We start from the raw sequence: 23,796 nt of genomic DNA, 5'->3' as shown, positions 1-23,796 counted from the left end.
CCGCTTGCTTGCTTGGCCAAAAAGGGCGTATGCATTTTCTCCTGCATATATTCAGGAGAAAATTCATACGCCCTTTTTGGCCAAGTGCATCATTGTCAAAGTTGTACCCCTCTTCCTGTGCTTTACAGACGATTCCAACGTACCTCTTGAAATCTGTTTCCTGCTATTCCGCCTGCCTGTCGGGTTCGCTTCATTGCCTTCCTTCAACAGATTTCTGGAACATCGTTGGCCTTTATTACTCTGCCAGTTTGTGAATTGCTCTGCCCCTGAGCTCCATTTTTCAACTCGTTATTTGTGAGCTGAAAGCAAGTCCAAATTTTTGGTTCAGGTCCTATACTGGATCCCGGTGAGTGCCTGAGACTTTGGAAAATTATTCTTCCTGCCGGGCAATTAGAGTGACATGTGCCTGTACAAATGCCTAACAGCTACTCTCTCATTTGTTCTCCCTCTTCCCTTTGATCCTCTGCCAAATTGGCAACGTGTGCGAACCAGGAGGTTAAAGGGGCTGTCTCTCGAAGTTGGGAGATTGATAGTAAAGCAGTTGGAAAGTAAAACCGGAGCATCAGGAGAGGGACTATTCGTTGAGTTTTAGAAACCTTTCATATTCACTGTGTCCATTATCTAGGTTTCCCGTACATGTTATAGCTGTAGTAATATTCCCTTCAACCTGGAGAGTTGGGACCCATGGAATGGGTGCCATGCATTATTGCTTTAAAGGGTCTGCATTTGCTCACCCAACCTCACCAATCCTATCAGTCCCAAGTGTCCAGCCTTATGCCACATCCAGCTGTCATTGTAGACAGGGTCATTCCAGGTTTCATCAGAGACCCTGAAGGAATTGTAAAGAATTCCGCTGTTTCTCTGTTTTGTTTTTGAAATTCCTTTTTATAGTGGGTTTGAGCTGATTCTCGCTGCCATCTTTATGCCAGTCTAGACACACTTGATTCCCTTATGGAAACATATCAATACATAGGTTTTAAGATTCTTACTAGTCAGATATATTCCTCTGCGGGAAATATGGGGTTTTGAGTGCCTTTCACTGAGGAAGGTGTAGGTCTTGTCTATTCCATAGTTGGTTTTTGGAACGGTACCTGTGCTTATATCAAACTCTGGTTTTATGCATCACCCCACCTCTCCTTCCCCCTTAAGCAGGCATAAGAGTGTTTTCTAAATGTGAGACTCTTTTCTCTTTCCTAACTCAGTTCATGTGTAGCCATGTTTACAGGATCTTCATAAGTGATATCTTATGATACGTTTCTTTTTCTGTGTGACTTATTTCACTTAGAATCATCATACCTGAATCCACTCATTTTGCTGCTACTGGTCTTATGACATTGATTTAATGGCTGAGGCATATTCCATCGTACGTAAGTACCACAATTTTTGAACCAGTTTTATATTTCCTGCGATATTTAATGTGTACCCAAATTGAGGTTCTTGTAAGCAGTGCAGCCGTAAATTTTCGGTGGCTCTGTCTTATTGATTTTCAGTTTTCCCAAGGTATATTCCCTAGACTGGAAGTGTCCTTGGCTCTGTAGCTCTGTTGTTTACTTGTTTTAGGGAACACAATGCACTCCTCCAGAGAGGCAGTTGGCAATTTACATCCCGCCCATCAGCATAACAAGGCTCCCTGTTCTCCAGGGCCTTTCTTGAATTTCTGGTTTTTACCCTTTTTGTGGATGTCCCTTTGGACAGGTGGGAAGTGATACTTCTTTGTAGTGCACACGTACATTGTCCGCTTGCTTGCTTGGCCATAAAGAACGTATGTGTTTTCTCATGAATAAACTCAGGAAAAAACGCATACGCCCTTTTTGGACAAGTGCATCATTGTCGAAGTGGTGCCTCACTTCCTGTGCTTTAAAGGCGATTCCAACGTACCACTTGAAATCTGTTTCCTGGTATTCTGCCTCATTTTCACGTCCGCCTCGTTGCTTTCCCTCAACAGATTTTTGGATGATAGTTGTCCTTTATTACTCTGCCAGTTTGTGAATTGCTGTGCCCAGGAGCTCCATTTTTTAACTCGTTTTTCATGAGCTGAACGCAAGTCCCATATTTTGGTGTAGGACCTATACTGGTTCCTGGTGGGTGGCTGAGACTTTGTTTAATTCTTCTTCCTCTCGGTAAATAAGAGTGACATGTGCCCGTCCAAATGCCTAACAGCTACTCTCTCTTTGGTTCTCCCTCTTCCCTTTCATCCTTTGCCAAATTGGCAACCTGTGCGAACCAGGAGGTTAAAGGTGCTGTCTCTCCAATTTGGAAGATTGATAGTAAACCAGTTAGAAAGTGAAACTGGAGCACTAGAAGAGGGACTATTCATTGAGATTTAGAAACCTTTCGTATTCACAGTGTGTCCATTCTCTAGGTTTCCCGTACATGTTATAGCTGTAGTAATATTAATTTCAACCTGGAGAGCTTGCACCCATGGTATGGGTGCCTTGCTTTATTGCTTTAATATTGCTTTAAAGGGTCTGCTTTTGCTCAGCCAATCTCACCAATCCTGTCAGTCCCATGTGTCCAGCCTTATGCCACATCCAGCTGTCATTGTAGATAGGGTCATTCCAGGTTTCATCAGATACCCTGAAGGAATTGTTAATAATTTCCCTGTTTTTTTTGTTTTGTTTTTGAAATTCCTTTTTATAGTGGGTTTGAGCTGATTCTCACTGCCATGTTTATGCAAGTCTAGAAACACTTGATTCTTTTATGGAGACATATCAATACATAGGTTTTAAGATTCTTACTAATCAGATATATTCCTCTGCGGGAAATATGGCGTTTTGAGTACCTTTCACTGAGGAAGGTGTAGGTCTTGTCTATTCCATAGTTGGTTTTTGGAACGGTACCTGTGCTTATATCAAACTCTGGTTTTATGCATCACCCCACCTCTCCTTCCCCCTTAAGCAGGCATAAGAGTGTTTTCTAAATGTGAGACTCTGTTCTCTTTCCTAACTCAGTTCATGTGTAGCCATGTTTACAGGATCTTCATAAGTGATATCTTATGATACGTTTCTTTTTCTGTGTGACTTATTTCACTTAGAATCATCGTACCTGAATCCACTCATTTTGCTGCTACTGGTCTTATGACATTGATTTCATGACTGAGGGATATTTCATCGTATGTTAATACCACAATTTTTTGAACCATTTTTATATTTCGTGGGATATTTAAGGTGTACCAAAGTTGAGGTTCTTGTAAGCACTGCAGCCCTAAATTTTGGGGTGGCTCTGTCTTATTGATTTTCAGTTTTCCCATGGTATATTCCCTAGACTGGATGTGTCCTTGGCTCTGTAGCTCTGTTGTTTACTTGTTTTAGGGAACACAATGCACTCCTCCATAGAGGCAATTGGCAATTTACATCCCACACATCAGCATAAAAAGGCTCAATGTTCTCCAGGGCTTGCCTTGAATTTCTGGTTTTTACCCGTTTTGTGGATATCCCTTTGGACCGGCGCGAAGTGATACTTCTTTGTAGTGCAGACTTGCATTGTCCGCGTGCTTAGTTGGCCAAAAGGAGTTTATGCGTTTTCTCCTGAATATACTCAGGAGAAAACGCATACACCCTTTTTGGCCAAGTGCATCATTGTCGAAGTGGTGCCTCACTTCCTGTGCTTTAAAGGCGATTCCAACGTACCTCTTGAAATCTGTTTCCTGCTATTCCACCTCCGTTTCAAGTCCGCCTCGTTGCCTTCCCTCAACAGATTTTTGGATGATAGTTGTCCTTTATTACTCTGCCAGTTTGTGAATTGCTGTGCCCCGGAGCTCCATTTTTTAACTCGTTTTTTGTGAGCTTAACGCAAGTCCAATATTTTGGTTGAGGGTCTACACTGGTTCCCGGTGGATGGCTGAGACTTTGGTTAATTCTTCTTCCTCCCAGGAAATAAGAGTGACATATGCCCGTCCAAATGCCTAACAGCTACTCTCTCATTGGTTCTCCCTCTTGCCTTTCATCCTTTGTCAAATTGGCAACCTGTGCCAACCAGGAGGGTAAAGGTGCTGTCTTCTCCAAGTTGAGATTGATAGTAAAGCAGTTGGAAAGTCCAACTGGAGCCCCAGGAGAGGGACTATTCGTTGAGATTTAGAAACCTTTCGTATTCACAGTGTGTCCATTCTCTAGGTTTCCCATACATGTTATAGCTGTAGTAATATTCCCTTCAACCCGGAGAGTTGGGACCCATGGAATGTGTGCCATGCATTATTGCATTAAAGGGTCTGCATTTGCTCACCCAGTCTCACCAATCCTCTCAGTCCTATGTGTCCAGCCTTATGCCACATGCAGCTGTCGTTGTAGATAGGGTCATTATAGGTTTGATCTGAGACACTGAAGGAATTGTAAAGAATTTCCCTTTTTTTGTTTTTCAAATTCCTTTTTATAGTGGGTTTGAGCTGATTCTCGCTGCCATGTTTAGGCCAGTCTAGACGCACTTGATTCCCTAAAAGAGACCTATCAATACATAGGTTTTTAGATTCTTACTAGTCAGATATATTCCTCTGAGGGAAATATGGGGTTCTGAGTCCCTTTCACAGAGGAAGGTGTAGGTCTTGTCTATTCCATAGTTGTTGTTGTTTTTTTTTTTTTTTTTGCTGTACTTGGGCCTCTCACTGTTGTGGCCTCTCCCGTTGCGGAGCACAGGCTCCGGACGCACAGGCTTAGCGGCCATGGCTCACGGGCCCAGCCGTTCCGTGGCATATGGGATCCTCCCAGACCTGGGCACGAACCCGTATCCCCTGCATCGGCAGGCGGACTCTCAACCACTGCGCCACCAGGGAGGCCCCATAGTTGGTTTTTTGAACGGTACTTGTGCTTATATCAAACTCTGGTTTTATGCATCACCCCACCTCTCCTTCCCCCTTAAGCAAGCATAAGCGTTTTTTTTTTTAAATGTGAGTCTCTCTTTTCTTTCCTCACTCAGTTCATGTGTAGCCATGTTTACAGGATCTTCATAAGTGATATCTTATGATAAGTTTCTTTTTCTGTGTGACTTATTTCACTTAGAATTATCGTAGCATAATCCACTCATTTTGCTGCTACTGGCCTTATGACATTGATTTTATGCCTGAGGGATATTCCATCATACGTAAATATGACAATTTCTTGAACCATTTTTGTCTTTCCTGGGATATTTAATGTGTACCCAAGTTGAGGTTTTTGTAAGCAGTGCAGCCCTGAATTTTGGTGTGGATCTGTCTTATTTATTTTCAGTTTTCCCAAGGTATATTCCCTAGACTGGAAGTGCCCTTGGCTCTGTAGCTCTGTTGTTTACTTGTTTTAGGGAACACAATGCACTCCTCCAGAGAGGCAGTTGGCAATTTGCATCCCGGCCATCAGCATAACAAGGCTCCCTGTTCTCCAGGGCCTGTCTTGCCTTTCTGGTTTTTACACATTTTGTGGATGTCCCTTTTGACCGGTGGGAAGTGATACTTCTTTGTAGTGCAGATTTGCATTGCCCGCTTGCTTGCTTGTCCAAAAATGGCATATGCGTTTTCTCCTGTATATATTCACGTGAAAACCCATATGCCCTTTATGGCCATTTCCATAATTTTCGAAGTTGTAATGCTTTTCCTGTGTTTAAAGGCGATTCCAATGTACCTCTTGAAATCTATTTCATGCCATTCTGCCTCATTTTCCCTTCCGCCTCGTGGCTTTCCCTCAACAGAATTTTCGAAGAGAGTATTCCTTTATAACTCTGCAGGTTAGTGAATTGCTGTGGCCCTGAGCTCCATTTTTCAACTCGCGTTTTTGTGAGCTGACCGCAAATCAACAGTTTTGCTTCTGGACTTATACAGGTTCTGGAGGGCAGGCTGAGACTTTGGTTAATTCCTCTTTGTGACGGAAAATTAGAGAGACATGTGGCCGTCCAAATGCCTACAGCTACTCTCTCATTGGTTCTCTCTCTTCCCTTATATCCTCTGCACAATTTGCCAACTGTGTGTACCAGGAGGATATAGGGGCTGACTTTCCAAGTTGGGAGATTGATAGTAAAGCAGTTGGAATGTCAAACTGGAGCACAAGGAGAGAAAAAAGTAGTAGAGTTTTAGAAACCTTTCACCATCAGATGGTTTCCATTCTCTAGGTTCCCATACACGTTACAACTCTAGTGATATTCACTTCTACCTGGAGAGATGGGAACCATGGAATGGGTGGCAGGCATTATTGCTTTAAAGGGTCTGCATCTTTTCTCCCAATCTCACCAATCCTCTCTGTCCCAAGTGACCAGCCTTATGCCACATCCAGCTGTCATTGTAGATACGGTCATTCCAGGTTTCATCAAATCCCCTGAATGTATTGTGTAAGAATTTTACTGTTTTTATGTTTTGTTTTGAAATTCATGTTTATAGTGGGTTTGAGCTGATTCTCACTGCCATGTTAATGTCGTTCTAGACACACTTGGTTCCCTTACGGAGACATATCAATACATAGGTTTTAAAATTCTTACTAGTCAGATATATTTCTCTGAGGGGAATAGGGATGTTGAGTTCCGTTCACTGAGGAAGGAGTAGGGCTTGTCTCTTCTGTTTTTGGATTATGGAACGGTACCTGTGCTAATATCAATCTTATGTTTTGTGAATCTCCCCACCTCTCTTTCCCCTTAAGCACGCGTTATATTGTTTTCTAAATCTGAGACTCTGTTCTCTTCCCTAAATCAGTTCATATGTAGCCATGTATACATTCCCTTCATAAGGGGTATCTTATGTCAGAATGCACCATGGCCGTTCTCATAATCATGCTCCATGACCTCTGTCATCACAATGCACCATGCCCTGGTTATCAAAAAGCTCCATGTCCCTTGTCATCACAATTCTCCACGTCCTTGTCATCACAATGCTACATGACACTTCTCATCAAAATGTTACATGCTCTTGTCATCACAATTCTCCATCCACCTGACATTGCAATGCTCCATGCACTTGTCATCACAATGCTCCATGCCCATGTCATCACAAAGCTCCATGCCCTTGTCATCACAATGCTCCATGACCCCTGTCATCACAATGCTCCCTGACACCCGTCATCACAATGCTTCTTGCCCCTTGTCATTACAGTGCTCCATGATGCTCGACATCACAATTACCCAAGGTCTTCTCATCACAAAGCTCCATGGCCAATATCATCACAATGCTCCATGACCACTGTCATCACAACACTCCATGACACCTGACAACATAATGATTCGGGACTCTTGTCATCACAATGTTCCATTCCCTAGTCATCACACTGCTCCATGACACCTGTCATCACAATACTCCATGAACATTTTCAGCCCAATGTTCCATGACCCTTGTCATCACAATGATCCATGTCCTTGTCATCCCTATGCTCCATGACCACTGTTTTCACAATGCTCTGTGACGCTTGTCATCACAGTGCTCCATGACACCTGTCATCACAATGCTCCATGCCTTTGTCAGCAAAATGCTACAAGACCTTGTCATTACAATGCTCTATTTGCTTCTCATCACAATCCTCCATGAAACTTGGGATCACATTGCTTCATGCCCATGTCATCACAATGCTCCATGCTCCTTGAAATCCAAATGATCCATGACCTCTGTCATCACAATGCTCCAAACCCTTGTGATCACCATGTTCCATAACACTTTTCATCACAACGCTCCATGATGCCTGTCATCACAATATTCCATGCCCTTTTCATCGCAATGCTCCATGACCTTTGTCATCACAATTCTCAATACACTTGTCATCACAATGCTCTCTGACACTTGTCATCAGAATGTTCCTTGAACCATGTCAGGAAAAGGCTCCATGCCTCTTTCATAACAATGCCCCATGCCGTTTTCATCACAATGCTCCATGCCATTGTCATCAAAATACTCCACAAGATTGTCATCAGAATTCTCCATGACCTTTGTCATCACAATTCTCCATGCGATTGTTAGCACAATGCTCCTTGACCCTTGTCATCACAATGCTCCAAGCCATTGTCATCACAATGCTCCATTACATTTGTCATCAGAATCCTCCATGACACTTGGCATCACAATGCTCCATGCCATTGTCATCAGAGGGGGCCACTACATATGTCATCAGAATGCTCCCTGACACCTCTCTTCTCAATACTGCATCACCTGGTCATCACAATGCTCCATGCCCTTGTCATCACAATGCGCCATTCGAACTGTCATCGCAATAATCCATGAAACATATAAGACCAATGTTCCATGCTCTTGTCATCACAATGCTCCATGCTATTGTTATCACAATTCTTCATGACTCCTGTCATCACAATGCTCCATGACACTTGTCAGTATGTTCCTTGAACCCTGTCATGACAAGGCTCCATTCCTTTTTCATCACAATGTTCCATGCCCTTTCCATCACAGTGCCCCAAGACCCATGTAATCAAAATGCTCCATGCCCTTGTCATCACAAAACTCAAGGACGCATGCCATCAGAATGCTCCTTGGTCTTCTCCTCACAATGTGCCATGCCCTTGTCATCACAATGTTCCAAGACCCCTGTAATTACAATGCTCCATGCCCCTTTTCATCAGTATGCTCCATGAGACTTGTCATCACAAGGGTCCATGGTTTTGTCATCACAATGCTCCAGGACATTGTCATCACAATGCTTCTCGACCTTGTCATGAAAATTTTCAATGGCCCTTGTCATCATAATGATCCAAGCCCTAATCATCAAAATGCTCCATTATATTTTTCCTCACATTTATCCATTACATTTGGCTTCACAATGCTCCATGCAATTGTCATCACAATTGACCATGACATATGTCATCACAGTGCTCCCTGACACCTGTCTTCACAATACTCCTTGACCTTCTCATCACAATGCTCCATGCCCTGGTCATTACAGTGCGCCATTCCAACTGTCATCGCAATAATCCATGAAACTTTAGACCAATGTTCGATGCCCTTTTCATCACAATGTTCCATGCCCTTGTTATCACAATGCTCCATGACCCCTGTCATCACAACGCTCTGTGACTCCAGTCATCACAATGCTTCATGACCTTTGTCATCACAATGGTTTATGCCCTCGCCATCAACAGTCTCTGTGACCTTTTTAACCACAATGCTCCATGAACTTTTCATCACAATGCTCTTTGACCCTTTTCATCACAATGCTCTATGCCTTTCTCAGCACAATTCTCCATGACCCTTGTCATCAAAATGCTCCAAGCGCTTGTCAGCACAATGCTCCATGACACATGTCATCACAATGCTCCATGACCGTTGTCATCACAATGCTCCGTGACTCCAGTCATCTCAAACTTCATAACGTTTGTCATCACAATGGTCCATGCCCGCGTGATTACAAGGCTCTGTGACCTTTGTAACCACAATGCTCCATGAAAATTTCATCACAATTCTCTGTGACCCTTGTCATCACAATGCTCCATGTCTTTGTCAGAACAATGCTCCATGACCATTGTCTTCAAAATGTGCCACGCGCATTTCATCACAATGGTCCACAACCTTGTCACTGAAATGCTCCATAAAACTTGTAATCACAATTGTGCATGCACTTCTCATCAAAATGCTCTCTCACAAGAGATATCACAGTGTTCTATCACTAGTCATCACAATTCTCCCTCACCCATGTAATCACAATGTTCCATGACACTGTCATCACACTGCTACATCCCCTTATCATCACAATGTTCCATGACCCCTGTCATCAAAATGCTCCATGACCCTTTTCATCCCAAAGCTCCAAGACCCCTGACATCACAATGTTCTATAACCCCTGCTATCAAAATGTTCCATTACACTATTCATCAAACTTCTGCATGACCCGTTCATCAAAATGCTCCCTGCCTTTCTCATCACAGTGCACCATGTCCTTGTCATCAAAATGCTCCATGACTTGTCATCACAAAGCTCCATGACCCTTGGCATCACAATGCTCCATGTCATTGTCATCACAATGCTCCATGAAACCTCTCATAACATTGCTCAATGCCCTTGTCATCACAAAGCTCCATGACACTTGTCATCACAATGCTCGATGCCCTTCTCATCTCAATGGTGCATGTCCTTGTCATTACAATCCTGCATGACTCATGTAACATAGTGTTCCGTACCCTTGTCATCAAAATGCTCCATGCAAACTCTCATCACAATAATCCATGAAACATTTCAGACCAATGTTCCATGCCGTTCTCATCACCATGCTCCATTACCCCTGTCATAACAATGCACCATGACACCTGCCATCACAGTGTTCCACGGCCTAGTCATCACAAGGTTCTATGACACTTGTCATCACAATGCTGAAGACCCCTGTAATCACAATGCTCCAGGCCCTTGTCATCACAAAGCTCCATGACGCATGTCATCAGAATGTTCCATGGCCTTCTCATCACAATGCTCCATGCCCTTGTCATCACAATGCTCCTAGACCCCTGTAAACACAATGCTCCATGTCCCTTTTCATCTCAATGCTCCATGAAACCTGTCATCACAATGCACCATGCCCATCATCATAATGCTTCAGGCTATTGTCATCACAATGAAATCAATATTCTCCATGACCTCTGTCATCATAATGCTCCAAACCCTTGTGATCACAATGTTCCATAACACTTATCATCAAAACACCCCATGACGTTCATCATCACAAATATCCATGGTCTTCTCATCACAATGCTCCATGATCTTTGTCATCACAATGCTCAATACACTTATCATCACAATGCTCCCTGACACTTGTCGTCAGTATGCTCCTTGAACCCTGTCACGACAAGGATCCATGCCCTTTTCATCACAATGCTCCAGATCCCTGTAATCACAATGCTCCATGCACTTGTCATCACAAAACTCCATGACGCATATCATCAGAATGCTCCATGACCTTCTCATCACAATGCTCCATGCCCTAGTCATCACAATGCTCCAAGAACCCTGTAATCACAATGCTCCAAGCCCCTTTTCATCAGAATGCTCCATGAGACTTGTCATCATAAGTCTCCATTGGTCTTCTCCTCACTATGCTCCAGGACCTTGTCATCACCATGCTCCATTCCCTTGTCTTCACAATGCACCATTACCTCTGTCATCACAATAATCCATGAATATATTCAGCCCAATGCTCCACGATCTACTCATCACAATGCTCCATGGCCAATATCATCACAATGCTCCATGACCACTGACATCACAATGCTCCAAACTCTTGTGATCACAATGTTCCATAACACTTGTCATCACTACGCTCCATGATGTCTGTCATCACAATACTCCATGCCCTTTTCATCAAAATGCTCCATGACTTTGTCATCACAATTCTCAATACACTTGTCATCACAATGCTCCCTGACAATTGTGATCAGTATGCTCCTTGAAACCTGTCACGAAAAGGCTCCATGCCTTTTTCATCGCAATGCCCCATGCCGTTTTCATCACAATGCTCCATGCCACTGTCATCAAAATACTCCACAAGTTTGTCACCAGAATGCTCCATGACCCTTGTCATCACAATGCTCCATGAACATTTCATCACAATGCTCTTTGATCCTTGTCATCACAATTCTCTATGCCTTTCTCAGCACAATGCTCCATGCGCTTGTCAGCACAATGCTCCATGACACATGTCATCACATTGCACCATGCGCTTATCATCACAGTGCTCCAAAATCTTGTCATCACAATGCTCCATAAAATTTGTCAACACAATGCTCCATGCACTTCTCATCCAAGTGCTCTCTCACCACTGATATCACAATGCTACATCACTATTTGTCACAATACTCCCTCACCCCTGTCATCCCAATGATCCATGACTCCTGTTATCACAATGCTACGTGCACTTATCATCACAATGTTCGATGACCCATGACATCACAAAGTTCCATAACACCTGCCATCAAAATGCTCCATGACCCTTTTCATCGCAAAGATCCATGACCCCTGGCATCACAATGTTCTATAACCCATGTCATCAAAATGTTCCATTACACTTTTCATCAAATTACTGCATGAAACTGTCATCAAAATGCTCCCTGCCCTTCTCATCACAATGCACCACACCCTTGTCATCAAAATTCTCCATGACCTTTGTCATCACAAAGCTTCATGACCCTTGGCATCACAATGCGCCATGTCATTGTCATCACAATGCTCCATGAACCCTCTCATCACATTGCTCCAACCCTTGTCATCACACATCTCCATGACACTTGTCATCACAATGCTCGATGCCCTTCTCATCACAATGCTCCATGCCCTTGTCATTACAATCCCCCATGACCCATGTATCACCGTGTACGGTGCCCTTGTCATCACAATGCTCCATGCCCACTCTCATCACAATAATCCATGAAACATTTCAGACCAATGCTCAATGCCCTTCTCATCACAATCCTCCATTACCTCTGTCATAACAATGCTCCATGACCCCTGACATCACAATGTTCCACGGCCTAGCCATCACAAGGCTCCATGACCCTTGTCATCACCATGCTCCATGATACCTCTAATCACAATTCTACATGCCCTTGTCATCACGGAGCTCCATGACACATGTCATCAGAATGTTTCATGGTCTTCTCCTCACAGTGCTCAATGCCCTTGTCATCACAATGCTCCAAGACCTCAGTAATCACAATGCTCCATGCACCTTTTAATCAGAATGCTCCATGAGACATGTCATCACAAGTCTCCATGGTCTTCTCATCACAATGCTCCAGGACCTTGTCATCATCATACTCCATTCCCTTGTCATCACAATCCTCCATGACCCCTGTCATCACAATACTCCATGAATATTTTCAGCCCAATGCTCCATGGCATTCTCATCACAATGCTCCATGACCAATATCATCACAATGCTCCATGACCCCTGTCATCACTACACTCCATGACACCTGACAACACAATGATCCGTGACTCTTGTCATCACAATTCTCCAAGACCCCTGTAATCACAATGCTCCATGACACCAGTCATCACAATACTCCATGACCATTTTCAGCCCAATTCTCCATGACCCTTGTCATCACAATGATCCATGCCCTTGTCATCCCTATGCTCCATGACCCCTGTATTCACAATGCTCTGTGACGCTTGTCATCACAGTGCTCCATGACACCTGTTATCACAGTGCTCCATGTCTTTGTCAGCAAAATGCTACATGACCTTGTCATTACAATGCTCTATGTGCTTGTCATCACAATACTCCATTACCATTGTCATCACAATCCTCCATGAACTTTGGGATCACTTTTTTTCATGCCCTTGTCATCACAATGCTCCATGCTCCTTGAAATCAAAATGATCCATGACCGCTGTCATCACAATGCTTCAAACCCTTGTGATCACAATGTTCCATAACAGTTGTCATCACAATGCTCCATGATGCCTGTCATCACAAAGCCCCATGCAATTTTCATCGCAATGCTCCATGCCATTGTCATCAAAATACTCCACAAGCTTGTCATCAGAATGCTCCATGACCCTTTTCATCACAATTCTCCATGCACTTGTCAGCACAATGCTCCCTGACCCTTGTCATCACAATGCTCCCTGACCCTTGTCATCACAATGCTCCAAGCCATTGTCATCACAAAGCTCCATTACCTTTGTCATCAGAATCCTCCATGTCAATTGGCATCACAGTGTTCCATGCCATTGTCATCACAGTGGGCCATTACATATGTCATCACAATGCTCCCTGACACCTCTCTTCACAATACTGCATGATCTGGTCATCACAATGCTCCATGCCCTTGTCATCACAATGCACCATTCCCACTGTCATCACAATAATCTCTGAAACTTTTTAGAGCAATGCTCCATGCGCTTTTCATCACAATGCCCCATGACCCCTGTCATCACAATGTTTCATAACGTTTGTCATCAGAATGGTACATGCCCACGTCAACACAAGGCTCTGTGACATTTGTAACCACAATGCTCCATGAACATTTCATCACAATGCTCCGTGACCCTGGTTATCACAGTGCTCCATGTCTTTGTCAGAACTATGCTCCATGACCCTTGTCATCACAATGTGCCATGTCCTTTTCATCACAATGATCCACAACATTGTCATCGCTATGCTCCATAAACCTTGTAATCACAATGCTCCATGCACTTCTCATCCAAGTGCTCTCTCACATGAGATATCACAATGTTCCATCACTAGTCATCACAATCCTCCCTCACCCCAGTTATCACAATGTTCCATCACCCCTGTCATCACAATGCTACATCCCCTTATCAGCAAAATGTTCCATGACCCATGACATCAAAATGTTCCATAACACCTGTCATCAAAATGCTCCATCACCCTTTTCATCGCAAAGATCCATGACCCCTGGCATCACAATGTTCTATAACCCCTGTCATCAAAATGTTCCATTACAATTTTCATCAAATTGCTGCATGACCATGTCATCAAAATGCTCTCTGCCCTTCTCAACACAATGCACCACACCCTTGTCATCAAAATGCTCCATGAACTTTGTCATCACAAAGCTTCATGACCCTTGGCATCACAATGCTCCATGACATTGTCATCACAATGCTCCATGAAACCTCTCATCACATTGCTCCATGCCCTTGTCATCACAAAGCTCCATGACACTTGTCATCACAATGCTCGATGCCCTTCTCATCACAATGCCCCATGCCCTTGTCATTACAATCCCCCATGACCCATGTATCACAGTGTACCGTGCCCTTCTCATCACAATGCTCCATGCCCACTCTCATCACAATAATCCATGAAACATTTCAGACCAATGTTCAATGCCCTTCTCATCACAATGCTCCATTACCTCGGTCATAACAATGCTCCTTGACCCCTGCCATCACAATGCTCCACGGCCTTGTCATCACAAGGCTCCATGACCCTTGTCATCACAATGCTCCAAGACCCCTGTAATCACAATGCTCCATGCCCTTGTCATCACAAAGCTCCATGACGCATGTCATCAGAATGTTCCTTGGACTTCTCTTCAGGGTGCTCCATGCCCTTGTCATGACAAAGCTCCAAGACCCCTGTAATCACAATGCTCCATGCCTCTTTTCATCAGAATGCTCCATGAGACTTGTCTTCAAAAGTCTCCATGGTCATCTCATCACAATGCTCCAGTACCTTGTAATCACCATGCTCCATTCCCTTGTCATCACAATGCTCCATGACAACTGGCATCACAATACTCCATGAATATTTTCAGCCAAATGCTCCATGACCATCTAATCACAATGCTCCATGGCAAATATCATCACAATGCTCCATGACCACTCTCATCACAACACTCCATGACACCTGACAACACAATGATCCGGGACTCTTGTCATCACAATGCTCCATGACCCCTGTCATCAAAATATTCCTTGAACATTTTCAGCCCAATGCTCCATGACACTTGTCATCCCAATGATCCATGCCCTTGTTATCCCTATGCTCCATGACCCCTGTATTCACAATGCTCCGTGATGCTTGTCATCACAGTGCTCCATGACACCTGTCATCACAAAGCTCCATGCCTTTGTCAGCAAAATGCTACATGACCTTGTCATTACAATGCTCTATGCGCTTGTCATCACAATACTCCATTACCATTGTCATCACAATCCTCCATGAACCTTGGGATCGCATTGCTTCATGCCCTAGTCATCACAATTCTCCATGCTCCTTGAAATCAAAATGATCCATGACCTCTGTCATCGCAATGCTCCAAAACCTTGTGATCACAATGTCCCATAACACTTGTCATCACAACGCTCCATGATGCCTGTCATCACAATACTCCATGCCCTTGTCATCACAATGCTCCATGCCCTTGTTACCACAATGTTCCAAGACCCCTGTAATCAGAATGCTCCATGCCCCTTTTCATCAGTATGCTCCATGAGACCTGTCATCACAAGGCTCCATGGTTTTCTCATCACAATTCTCCAGGACAATGTCATCACAAAGCTTCACGACATTTTCATGAAAATTCTCAGTGGCCCTTGTCATCATAATGCTCCAAGCCCTAGTCATCACAATGCTCCATTATATTTGTCATCACAATCCTCCATTACATTTGGCATCACAATGCTCCATGCCACTGACATCGCAATGGACCATTACATATGTCATCACAATGCTCCCTGACACATGTCTTCACAATACTCCATGCCCTTGTCATCACAATGCTCCATGCCCTTGTCATCACAATGCACCATGTCCACTGTCATCACAGTAATCTATGAAACTTGTCAGACCAATGCTCCATGCCCCTGTCATCACAATGCTCCATGCCCTTGTCATCACAATGCTCCATGTCCCCTGTCATCACAACGCTCCGTGACTCCAGTCATCACAATGCTTCATAACGTTTGTTATCACAACGGTCCATGCCCGCGTCATCACAAGACTCTGTGACCTTTGTAACCATAATGCTCCATGAACTTTTCATCACAATGCTCCGTGACCCTTGTCATCACAATGCTCCATGTCTTTGTCACAACAATGCTCCATGACCCTTGTCATCACAATGTGCCATGCGTTTTTCATCACAATGATCCACCACTTTGTCATCGCTATGCTCCATAAACCTTGTAATCACAATGTTCCATGCAATTCTCATCCAAATGCTCTCTCACATGAGATATCACAATGTTCCATCACTTGTCATCACAATCCTCCCTCACCCCTGTTATCACAATTTTCCATGACCCCTGTCATCACAGTGCTACATCCCCTTATCAGCACAATGTTCCATGATCCCTAACATCACAATGTTCAATAACCCCTGTCATCAAAATGCTCCATGACCCGTTTCATCCCAAAGTTCCAAGAACCCTGACATAACAATGTTCTATAACCCCTGCCATTAAAATGTTCCATTTCACTTTTCATCAAATTGCTGCATGACCCGGTCATCAAAATGCTCCCTGCATTTCTCATCACAATGCACCATTCCCTTGTCATCAAAATGCTCCTTGACTTGTCATCACAAAGCTCCATGACCCTTGGCATCACAATGCTCCATGTCATTGTCATCACAATGCTCCATGAACCCTCTCATCACATTGCTCCATGCCCTTGTCATCACAAAGATCCATGACACTTGTCATCACAATGCTCGATGCCCTTCTCATCACAATGCTCCATGCCCTAGTCATTAAAATCCTGCATGACCCATGTATCACAGTGTTCCGTGCCCTTGTCATCACAATGCTCCATGCCCAGTCTCATCACAATAATCCATAAAATATTTCAGACCAATATTCCATGCCCTTCTCATCACAATGCTCCATTACCACTGTCATAACAATGCTCCATGACCCCTGTCATCACAGTGTTCCACGGCCTATTCATCACAAGGCTCCGTGACACTTGTCATCACAGTGCTCCAAGACCCCTGTAATCACAATGCTCCATGCCCTTGTCATCACAAAGCTCTATGACACATGTCATCAGAATGTTCCATGGTCTTTTCATCAAAATACTTCATGCACTTTTCATTACAGTGCTCCAAGACCCCTGTAATCACAATGCTCCATGCACCTTTTCAGCAGTATGCTCCATGAGACTTGTCATTACAAAGCTCTTTGATCCTTGTCATCACAATGCTCTATGCCTTTCTCAGCACAATGCTCCATGACCCTTGTCATCACAATGCTCCATGCGCTTCTCAGCATGATGATACATGACACATGTCATCACAATGCACCATGCGCTTTTCATCACAGTGCTCCACAATCTTGTCATCACAATGCTCCATAAACCTTGTCATCACAATGCTCCATGCACTTCTCATCAAAATGCTCTCTCACCACAGATATCCCAAAGTTACATCACTATTCGTCACAATACACCCTCACCCTTGTTATCACAATGTTCCATGAATCCTGTCATCACGATGCTACATGCACTTATTATCAAAATGTTCGATGACCCCTGACATCACTATGCTCCATAACCCCTTTCTTCAAAATGCTCCATGACCCTTTTCATCATAATGCTCCATGACCCCTGTCATCACAATGTTCCATAAACCCTGTCATCATAATGTTCCATGAACCTTTTCATCAAATTGCTCCATGACCCTGTCATCACAATGCTCCCTGCCCTTCTCATCACAATGCACAACACCCTTGTCATCAAAATGCTCTATGACCTTTGTCATCACAAACATCCATGACCCATGGCATCACAATTCTCCATGTCATTGTCATCACAATGCTCCATGAACACTCTCATCACATTGCTCCATGCCATTGTCATCACAAAGCTCCATGACACATGTCATCAGAACCCTCCATGTCCTTCTCATCACAATGCTCCATGCCCTTGCCGTCACAGTGCTCCATTCCCCCTGTGATAACAATGTTCCATGACCCTTGCCATCACGATGTTCCGTGGACTTGTCATCACAAGGCTCCATGACCCTTCTCATCACAATGCTCCAAGACCCCTGTCATCACAATGCACCATGCCCATCATCATAATGCTTCATGCTACTGTCATCACAATGAAATCAAAATGCTCCAAGACATCAGTCATAACAATGCTCCAAACCCTTGTGATCACAATGTTCCATAACACTTGTCCTCACAGTGCCACATGACGCTCGTCATCACAATTATCCATGGTCTTCTCATGACAATGCTCCATGACCATTGTCATCACAATGCTCAATACACTTGTCATCAAAATGCTCCCTGACACTTGTTGTCTGTATGCTCACTGAACCCTGTCATGACAGGGCTCCATGGCTTTTTCATCAAAATGATCCATCCCCTTTTCATCACAATGCACCAAGACCCCTTTAAACACAATGCTCCATGCCCTTGTCATCACAAAGCTCAATGAATCATGTCTTCAGAATGCTCCTTGACCTTCTCCTCACAATGCTCCATGCCCATGTCAACACAATGTTCCAAGACCCCTGTAATCACAATGCTCCATGCCCCTTTTCATCACTATGCTCCATGAGATTTGTCATAACAACTCTCTATGGATTTCTCATCACAGTGCTCTAGGACATTTTCATAACAATGCTTCACGACCTTGTTTTGAAAATTCTCAATGGCCCTTGTCATCATAAAGCTCCAAGCCCTAGTCATCACAATGCTCCATTATATTTGTCATCAAAATCCTCCATTACATTTGGCATCACAATGCTCCCTGCCATTGTCATTGCAATGGACCATGACATATGTCATCACAATGCTCCCTGACACCTGTCTTCACAATACTCCATGAACTTCTCATCACAATAATCCATGACCTTGTCATCACAATGCACCATGTCCAATGTCATCACAATAATCTATGAAACTTGTCAGAACAATGCTCCATGCCCCTGTCACCACAATGCCCCATGCCCTTGTCATCACAATGCTCCATGACCACGGTCATCACAATGCTCCGTGACTCCAGTCATCAAAATGCTTCATAACATTTGTCATCACAGTGGTCCTTGCCCGCGTCAGCACAAGGCTCTGTGACCTTTATAACCACAATGCTCCATGACCCTTTTCATCAAAATGCTCCATGCCTTTGTCAGAAAAATGCTCCATGAAACTATTCATCACAATGTGCTACGCGCTTTTCATCACAACGGTCCACAAATTTGTCATGGTATTGCTCCATAAACCTTGTATTCACAATGCTCCATGCCCTTCTCATCACAATGCTCCATTACCCCTGTCATAACAATGCTCCATGACCGCTTCCATCATGATGTTCCATGGCCTTGTCATCACAAGGCTCCATGACACTTGTCATCACAATGCTCCAAGACCCCTGTAATCACAATACTCTATTCCCTTGTCATCACAAAGCTCCATGACACATGTCATCAGAATGTTCCATGGCCTTCTCATCAAAATGCTCCATGCCCTTGTCATCACAGTGCTCCAAGACCTCTGTAATCACAATGCTCCATGCCCCTTTACATCTCCATGCCCCATGAACCCTGTCATCACAATGCATCATGCCCATCATCATAATGCTTCTTGATATTGTCAGCAAAATGAAATCAAAATTCTTCATTACCTCTGTCATCACAATGATCCATGACCCCAGTCATCACAATACTCCCTGATCATATTCAGCCCAATTCTCCATGACACTTGTCATCACAATGATCCATGCCCTTGTCATCCCAATGCTCCATGACCACTGTATTCACAATGCTCCGTGACGCTTGTCATCACAGTGCTCCATGACACCTGTCATCACAATGCTCCATGACTTTGTCAGCAAAATGCTACATGACCTTGTCATTACAATGCTCTATGCGCTTGTCATAACAATACTCCATTTCCATTGTCATCACAATCCTCCATGAACCTTGGGATCACATTGCTTCATGTCCTTGTCATCAAAATGCTCCATGCTCCTTGAAATCAAAATGATCCATGACCACTATCATCACAATGCTCCAAACACTTGTGATCCCAATGTTCCATAACGCTTGTCATCACAATGCTCCATGATGCTTGTCATCACAAAATTCCCTGCCCTTTTCATCACAATGCTCCATGACCTTTGTCATCACAATTCTCATTACACTTGTCATCACAATGCTCCCTGACACTTTTCATCACAATGCTCCTTGAACCCTGTCAGGAAAAGGCTCCATGCCTTTTTCATTACAATGCCCCATTCCGTTTTCATCACAATGCTCCGTGACTGTTGTCATCACAATGCTCCATGCCTTTGTCTGAAAAATATTCCATGTCCCTTGTCATCACAATGTGCCATTCACTTTTCATCACCACGGTCCAGAAATTTGTCATTGCAAAGCTTCATAAACCTTGTAATCACAATGCTCCGTACATTTCTCATCAAAATGCTCTTTCACCAGAGATATCACAGTGTTCCATCACTAGTCGTCACAATACTCCCTCACCCCTGTAATCACAATGTCCCATGACCCCTGTCATCACAATGCTACATCCCTTTATCATCACAATGTTCCATGGCCCCTGACATCACAATATTCTATAACCCCTATCATCAAAATGTTCCAATACACTTTTCATCATATTGCTGCATGACCCTGTCATCAAAATACTCCCTGCCCTTCTCATCCCAATGCACCATGCACTTATCATCAAAATGCTCCATGACCTTTGTCATCACAAAGCGCCATGACCCTTGGCATCACAATGCTCCATGTCATTGTCATCAAAATGCTTCATGAACCCTCTCATCACATTGCTCCATGCCCTTGTAATCACAACGCTCCATGACACTTGTCATCACAATGCTTGATGCCCTTCTCATCACAATGCACCATGACCTTGTCATTACAATCCTCCATGACCCATGTATCACAGTGTTCCATGCCCTTATCATCACAATGCTCTATGCCCACTCTCATCTAATAATCCATTAAACATTTCAGACCAATGCTCCATGCCCTTCTCATCACAATGCTCCTTTACCTCTGTCATAACAATGCTCCATGACACCTGCCATCACAAAGTTCCACGGCCTTGTCATCACAAGGCTCCATGACACTTGTCATCACAATGCTCCACGAACCCTCTAATCAAAATACTCCATGCCCTTTTCATCAAAAAGCTACATGACGCATGTCATCAGAATGTTCCATGGCCCTGTCACCGCAATGCTCCATGCCCTTGCCATCACAATGCTCCAAGAACCTTGTAATCAAAATGCTCCATGCCCACTCTCATCACAGTAATCCATGAAACATTTCACACCAATGCTTCCTGTCCTTCTCATCACAATGCTCCATTACACCTGTCATAACAATGTTCCATGACCCCTGCCATCACAATGTTCCACGGCCTTGTCATTCACAAGGCTCCATGACACTTGTCATCACAATGTCCCAAGACCCCTGTAATCACAATGCTCCATGCCCTTGTCATCACAAAGCTCCATGACTCATGTCATTAGAATGTTCCATGGACTTCTCATCACAATGCTCCAAGACACTTTTTATCACAATGCTCCATGCCCCTTTTCATCTCAAAGCTCCATGAATCCTATCATCACAATGCACCATGCCCATTATCATAATGCTTCAGGCTATTTTCCTCACAATGAAATCAAAATGCTCCATGACCTCTGTCATCACAATGCTCCAAACCGTTGGGATCACAGTGTTCCATAACACTTCTCATCACAACAACCCATGATGCTCATAATCACAATTATCCATGGTCTTCTCATCACTATGCTCCATAACCTTTGTCATCACAATGCTCAATACACTTATCATCACAATGCTCCCTGACACTTGTCGTCAGTATGCTCCTTGAACACTGTCATGACAAGGCTCCATGCCTTTTTCATCACAATGATCCATGCCCTTTTCATCACAATGCTCCAAGACCCCTGTAATCACAATGCTCCATGCCGTTTGTCATTATAGCGCTCCATGACACTCGTCATCACAATTATCCATGGTCTTCTCAGCACAGTGCTCCACGGTCTTGCCATCACAATGCTCCATGCCCTGGTCATCACAATGCTCTATGTTCCCTTTCATCACAATTCTCCACGTTCTTGGCATCACTATGTTTCATGACACTTCCCATCACAGTGTTAAATGCTTTGTCATCACAATACTGCACAAGCTTGTGATCAGAATACTCCATGACCCTTGTCATCACAATGATCCATGACTCCTGTCATCACAATGCTCCATGAGACATATCATCACAATGCTCCATGCCCCTTGTCATTACAGTGCTCCATGATGCTCGTCACCAGAATTATCCATGGTCTTCTCATCACAGTGCTCCACGGTCTTGCCATAACAATGCTCCATGCCCTGGTCATCACAATGCTCCATGTCCCTTGTCATCACAATTCTCCACGTCCTTGTCATCACAATGCTCCATGACAGTACTCATCCCCATTTTACATGCTCTTGTCATCACAATTCTCCATGCACTTGTCATCGCAATGTCCCATGACCCCTGTCATAGCAAGCTCCATGCCTTTGTCATCACAATGCTCCATTACCTTTGTCATCACAATCCTCCATAACACTCGGCATCACAATGATCCATGCCATTGTCATCACAATGGAACATGAAATATGCCATCACAATGCTCCCTGACACCTGTCTTCACAATACTCCATGACCTTGTCATCACAATGCTCCATGCCCTTTTCATCACAATGTGCCATGCCCACTGTCAACACAATTATGCATGAAACTTGTCAGACCAATGCTCCATGCTCCTGTCATCACAATGCTACATGACCCCAGTCATCACAATGCTCCGTGTGTCCCATCATCACAAGACTCCATGACGTGTTTCACCAAAAATTCAATGCCCTCATCATCACAAGGCTCTGTGAAATTTGTCACCACAATGCTCCATGAACTTTTCATCAAAATGCTCAATGTTATTGTCATCACAATGCTCCAAGAACGCTCTCATCACATTGCTCCATGACCTTGTCATCACAAAGCTCCATGACGCATGTCATCAGAAGGCTCCATGGCCTTCTCATCACAATGTTCCATGCCCTTGCCATCACAATTCTCCATTAACCCTGTCATAACAGTGCTCCATGACCCCTGCCATCACGATGTTCCATGGCCTTGTCATCACAAGGCTCCATGACCCTTCTAATCACAATGCTCCAAGACCTCTGTAATCAAAATGCACCATGCCCATCATCAAAATGCTTCATGCAATTGTCATCACAATGAAATCAAAATGCTCCATGATCTCTGTCATCACAATGCTCCAAATCCTTGTGACCAAAATATTCCATAACACTTATCATCACAACGCTCCATGACGCTCGTCATCACAATTATCCATGGTCTTCTCATCACAATGCTCCATGACCTTTTTCATCACAATGCTCAATACA

This window comes from Mesoplodon mirus, assembly GCF_964341445.2.
Source record: "Mesoplodon mirus genome assembly, contig: HAP1_SCAFFOLD_29, whole genome shotgun sequence".
NCBI classification, from domain to species: domain Eukaryota; kingdom Metazoa; phylum Chordata; class Mammalia; order Artiodactyla; family Ziphiidae; genus Mesoplodon; species Mesoplodon mirus.
The sequence above is the reverse complement of the archived record's forward strand: the minus strand, read 5'-3'. Positions refer to the sequence as shown.